This window comes from Dendrobium catenatum, unplaced genomic scaffold, assembly GCF_001605985.2.
Source record: "Dendrobium catenatum unplaced genomic scaffold, ASM160598v2 fragScaff_scaffold_1693, whole genome shotgun sequence".
NCBI classification, from domain to species: Eukaryota; Viridiplantae; Streptophyta; class Magnoliopsida; order Asparagales; family Orchidaceae; genus Dendrobium; species Dendrobium catenatum.
The window spans coordinates 232,991-239,432 of record NW_021320155.1 but is presented as its reverse complement, the minus strand read 5'-3'; positions in this window follow the sequence as shown (position 1 = coordinate 239,432).

The window sequence follows — 6,442 nt, the reverse complement described above, 5'->3', positions numbered from 1 at the left end:
GACGCAATTGAATCGGCACTCGGCACTTGTTCGGTCGATCGCGATGAGAGGACGACGGAGAGAAGGTCTTTGCGTGACTTTGTCTCGGGTCGGATGAGAGGACGACGGAGATCCGGCGGACTCGGCTGTCGGCACCTGTTCGGTCGACCGAGGGAGAAGAGGCCGCACGACGCGTCGCGTGTAGTTAGGGCGAAATGAATAGATGTGCGGCGGGCAGCGGGCTAGGGTTTTTTTATCATATAAACTATAATATATAATATGATTTTTAATATTCTAATTAAAAGAATTATCATTAATTTATTATAATTAATTATTAATAATTATGATTAATTATTTTTTATCATAATTGATCATCATTAATTATAATTGACAATAGCTAATTATAATTCATGATTATTAATTATGATTAATTTTAGTTAATCATAGTTAATTATCATCAACTATGATTAATTATTATTAATCATCGTTGATTATCCTAAATTATAATTAAAATATAATGCTCGCCTTCATTGTGAGAATGCTGAGTCGACTTCATTCACGTAAGTATAACCTCAAAAACTTAAAAAAATCTTGCATTTGACGTTCGCGACGCACTGGAGAACCCCCTGCACACGCTTCGTACCATGACGAAGACACTTTCAAGTACCCTTAAGCGTTTGTGTAGCGTGGCGGCTGAAAGAAAATCATGTGTTTTTAAATAGGTGCCTCGAAAACCCTTAAGCGCTCTCGTAGCATGGCGGTGATTGAAGAAACGCGGTCGTAGTGTCGTCCAACACCTTCCTGAACCGCTCACGTAGCGCGGAGGGGAATGCTATGATTCTAGAATTTCCCTAAACATGGGACTATGGGAGATGCCTAAAGGTTGCTGAAATGCACAGAACTTATACAAACAAACAGAGGACCTGATTTGAATTTAAATGAACATCAGAGGACCTAAACTTGAACAACTAAACAAGGGATATGAAGTTGATTTGAATCAAATGGCAAGGACTCAAACTAAACACTGGACCACAAATAATCAGACACTAAATAAAGAAAATGCACATTCACATTAAAATGCAAATGCTAATTAATAGCCCTAATGTTCAAATAAAATTCAATGAATAAGGACTAATAACGTGCCCAAAAATATGCTTACAAGTGGCTATACAGAACATGTAATGATCGACATTCTCATATAAGTGTATGCTGAGGACTTATACCGAATAGAATAATGTGCCTATAATCAAGAACATGAACCTACTGCAAATACAATGGTTCACTTACAAGTAGCTACAGAAAGCTTGTGAATATTCATGGATGAGGATGATTGTAAACGACAATGAATATTAATGAACCTGCTGCATTTGAACCATTGCAAGTAAATATATCAAGTAATAGATGAGCTCCAATGCACACAATGAACTATCCATAAATGATAGTAGGAACATGTGATATGCTCGTGAGTGAAGCATAGAAAGCACGCAACAAACACCACGGGCTTACAGCTCGCAATATGAAATCTATAATGAATGCTACAATATTATAACGATCAAAGTGTAAATGTCAACTAGCAATAATGATGATGCTATCACTAATGTCATGAATCAACAATCAATGTGACGAATAACCAATAACATGCATAATGAATTGTTTAGATGTAAACAATGAGAGGCATGTAATGAATATGACAATTAGCTAGAAATCATACGCAATGAATGTAATACGCTTACCGGTGAAGGAAATAGCTTCCTTGCCATCAAGGTTAGTCAACTTGCAAATGAATACGCAGTAGCCTACTCATAAGAAATGATGGCTGGTGTAATCTATTTGAAGATAATATCAACTCATATGTTGTGAGCATAGTAGATCACTTGTGGGCACAAATGCAGATGATATTTACAGGAAAGAATCAAGAGTCAGCAGGCAATTATGTACCCCTACAAATCATTGTGGTAAGATTTTCAGGCATATAACACTTCGCCTACAAGTGGAAAATGAGGTTTGTAGTGCAAACACCACAGTTCATTAAAGGGCAAGTGTGTTAGACCTTCATCCGGCCAAACCGCTGATCAAATGACCAATGTCATGTCCTTACTAGTAAGAAATTATTTGAGAACCAATCTTAATGATATTCTCGACCAGATATCAGCTCTTTATGAACTGAAGCAATTTTCATATTTGTCCTCCTTGACAAATTAATACGGAGGGTGTATGAGTTTTTCTTGAAACATTTGATGATATATTTCAATTTTAAATATTTGATTTTTTGTAACTATTAGAATTTTGAATTTCACGAGAATTTGAGAGTTATTTGAAATATTTTGAGTTAATCCCTCCGATTGAGATTAACATTCAACACGATCATTACCAGGGTGAAATTATGGATAATTTAATTTGTGGATTAAATATTATTGACTCTGTCTATTTACCGATAAGGATCGGGTTCTTCATAGAGTGTATTACTTTATTGGTTAATTTTTTTGGTTATAGGTCTTGAAACCCTAATATAAATGTAATAAAATAAATATCTTGGTCGACGTCGTGGCCCGTATATTTGTTTGATAGTTTGAGTCATGTCAAATCCTACTACTCGATAGAAGTATCTAGCTCAAACTTTAAATTCATCATTGGACCTGTGCGGTATTCTCATATATCATGTGTGTACCCATGAAGTACTCGTAGGGGCGCATACGGGTATATAATTTTGCATGCATTTTCTACCATGCAGTTATATGATTGTCATACATATACAATGAATATATATATTGTACGCGCTTATGTGTATATGTACTTATGCAAGTGCTTGTATATTCACATAATAAGATCTGCATGTTGCAATGCATGCAGAAGGGTATTTTGAAATACTTGACGTAAATCAGCCATGCAAGTAATGTCATTTGAGTGTGCGCAACATTCTGTTTGGAAGCTTGTAGATGTCTTTTGTCCACTTGTATGAATATTGCAAATCTCATGGCATTATGTAGTAGTTTGTAAACGCCTTCTATCCGCTTGTACAAGCTTCGCGGATCCGGTGGCGTTGCGTCATGCTTCAGTGGAATTGTTGTATTTGCCAGATAATTAATTGGTGTTGAGTGTGTGAATGCCCCAACGTTTATTGTATGTTGGTTATCATTATTTGCATAAGCTTACTTTCATTATAGTTTTTGTGTGTTTTACTTGCATATGACATATCGTATACATGACGGGTCTCCCATAATGACTCGTAGGCATTTATATGTATTGTAGATATATTGTCTTTGCTTGTAGGTGACTTGGTGTATTTGTTTACAATTAAGTGGTGTTGATAGTTGGATACCACTTCCCTTGCAACCATCTTATTTTACTTGTAGACATGCTGCAGCTCTCACCTATCGTTCATCGTCACTTGCATACAAATCCCTCTGCTTATAATGGGTAAATGCATTTTCTTGCCACTGAATTATTGTAGATTATAAGGATATCCTAGCAAGTGTTGCATGCTTCTATATACGTTTGCAGGGAACATCATCAACTATAGGCAAGTTGATGTATTCATTGCATGTTCATTTACTGTTGTTTATAGAAGTTCATAGGTTTTCTGTAGTTGATTATAAGAGAAACATTGTATACTCTATGAGTTCATGTTCATGCCTTTAAGCAGATCGCTCTAACCATTACAAGTACCCTTTGTTGATGTTTGTAATTTATTTGTGATTGCATTTTCACACTATTGAGATTTCAACACAAATCCTCCATTCATCCTTTTTTTTTTGCATAATCAAGGCTTTTAATTAACATTTATATTTTAATATGAGATGTGTGTTTATTAATTAAAAGTCTCAACCCTTCTTTTTCATTTGAGTTTGGTTTCTTTTTGTCCTTTTTCAAATTTGAAAGTCCCATGTCAATTATTCAAGTTCAGATTCTCTGTCATTGAAAAATTCAGCAGCCTCCCAACGTCTCCTATGTTTAGGAAAAATTTCAAGAGTATGGGTCATCCCACCAAACTACGAGAGCATGTATGAGATGTATCGGGTGACATCACGGTTGTGCTCTTCAATTCCATCGCGCTACAAGAGCGTGTACAATTTTCGAGGTATCTATTTGAAAACGCAATTTTTCCTTGCCGATACTAAGGCGAGTACGGGTATTTAGAAGTGTCCCTGTCATGCTACATAAGCGTGTCCAAGGCCTACCCACATTGATGTAAACTTTGCACCAGGATCCCTCCTACCGTGCTACGTGAGAGCGTATAGGTGATCATCCGGATCGCTGTAAACATCGAAAGTGGAATTTTAGTGGATTTTGAGTTTGAGAACTGTTTTACCTGCATTGAGTGGCTTTTGAGTTTGAGAACCGTTATACTTGTGAGACGAGATGACGATGACAATGAGAATTTATAAAATGTCCCCTCTCCCCCCTTTTATATTTTTCTTGTTCTTTCCTTTTCTCTCATTTTTTATATATATTTTCTCTCTTTTTAAAATCTTTTCTTTCTTTTTGTGTGTGTAAATGTATGTATTTATATACAATAATAATAAGGGCATTGGCGGCTACATCTCGGACTGAGTCGCCGACAGATTTCCAGAGGCCAATCTCGTCACCAGCATCCTTGGCTGGGCCTGCAGCAAGGGCAGTGACGGAGCCCAGCACCAAGCTCAGCCAGCGGTTGAAGGAGCGGCCAACATTGGTTACTAATAAGATATTAACAGTGTTTCATCCTAGTCGTTCTCGATATCGGAGTCTTCCACGACAAAACCCTATGCCAAAGGCCAATCGCTACGGCGACAGCGGGATGAGAAAGCGTGGTTTCTGGTGGAGCTTAATATCCGCCTAAATCGTCTGCTTTCGCCTCATCAAAGAAGGCGAGAAGATGCGGTTCATGAAAGTCTTCATCAACGGCATTTCCTCCGGATTTCCTCTGGTTAAATTTCTTCTGCACCCTTCTTATGGATGCTAGTCGTTTGCATGATCAGGATTTTCTAGATGGGATTTCGCCGTCACAATCTTTTCGGGAGGTCATGTTCAAGACCTCCTCCGTGTAGAGTTTTTCGGCTTTGAAAGTTTCTTCCTATCACGGTCTTTCTTCTTTATTGATTTCTAATGAAGAATTGGATGCCCTAGCTACGCCTTTTGAGTTTGCCTTAGTCGGGAAATTTCCCGGCAGTCGTCCGTCGCTGGAATCTATTCGTAAATTTTTCTTCATTCTTAAGCTGAATGGCGAGTTCTCTGTCACTGTTCTCAACAAAAATAATATTTTAATCAATCTTAGGAATGATTTGAATTAATGTCGAGTTTTTGTTCATACTTCCTATTTTGTTAACAACTGTTACATGAAGTTGGTTAAATGGTCTCCGCGTTTTGACGTTTGTGTAGAATCTCCTATCATTCCGATTTGGATTTCTTTCCCTAACCTTCGCCCTCATATGTTCTCTTCTCGTATTCTTCAAGGGTTGAGGTCCATTTTTGGTCGACCCTTAAAGACTGATAACGCTACTGCCAATAGATCTAGACCGTCAGTTGCTCATATACTTATTGGGCTAGATATTACTAAGCGGTATCCGGATCAAAGTTTGGCTTGGTTCTGAAACTTTGGGTTATGCCCAAAATGTGGAAATGGAAGTTTTCCCCTTATATTGTGGTCATTGTAAAGCTTTGGGTCATTCAAAAGCTGAATATAGTGTTGCATCCTCATCCTGCTGTTGTCCCCGCACATGTGAGTGGTTCGGTTTTGGAACCTATGGCTCATTTTGTTGCTGAGATTGATAAGGTAGTTTCTGGTATTTGTGTCAAATCTTTGGCACATGTGGAGTTGGGGTTGTCTGCAGATGCTATTTGTTCTCCTCTGATAATGCCTAGTGCTGTCAACTTCAATAACTCGGATGTTGTTGCAGTGGTTGACATGACGCAAAACCCCTTGGTTGTTGATGTTGATCCTATGGATACATTAGTTGCACCGGTTGTTGTGCCTGAGTCGGTTGCACCTTCCTGCACTACCCCTTGCTTACTTGTTTCACCTGATGGAGTTTTGATTGCTGGCAAGCTAGGTGATGTGTGTGTGGCAGCTGATGCTCCTTCGGTTTGTATAGATGGTGAGGGTACCTTGCCTACTATTGTGGGTTTGGTGAAGAAGATTGATGGTAGGGGTGTGGGTGGATTTGAGGTTGATGATGGCGGTGAAACTGGTGCTATTTTGGATACTACTGTTGTTTTTTGTGCTCTTTATGTTGGAGATGTTCCCTTGTCTAAAAGTTTTGAAGAGTCACTTTTGAATGTGCCTTTAACCCTTGTTTCCAAGGATGATTTGCATACTCACATTTCGAGGGATAGTGAGATGATGCAGGGTGACCGGTTACATGCCGACAATTCCTCAGCGGATGGTGAAGATTTTTATGAGGATGATTTGGCTTCAAGAACGAAATTTTTTAAAAGAAGTGGAAAATGTAGAGCTCGTAATTCTAAAAAGAAGTGATGCTCTTTT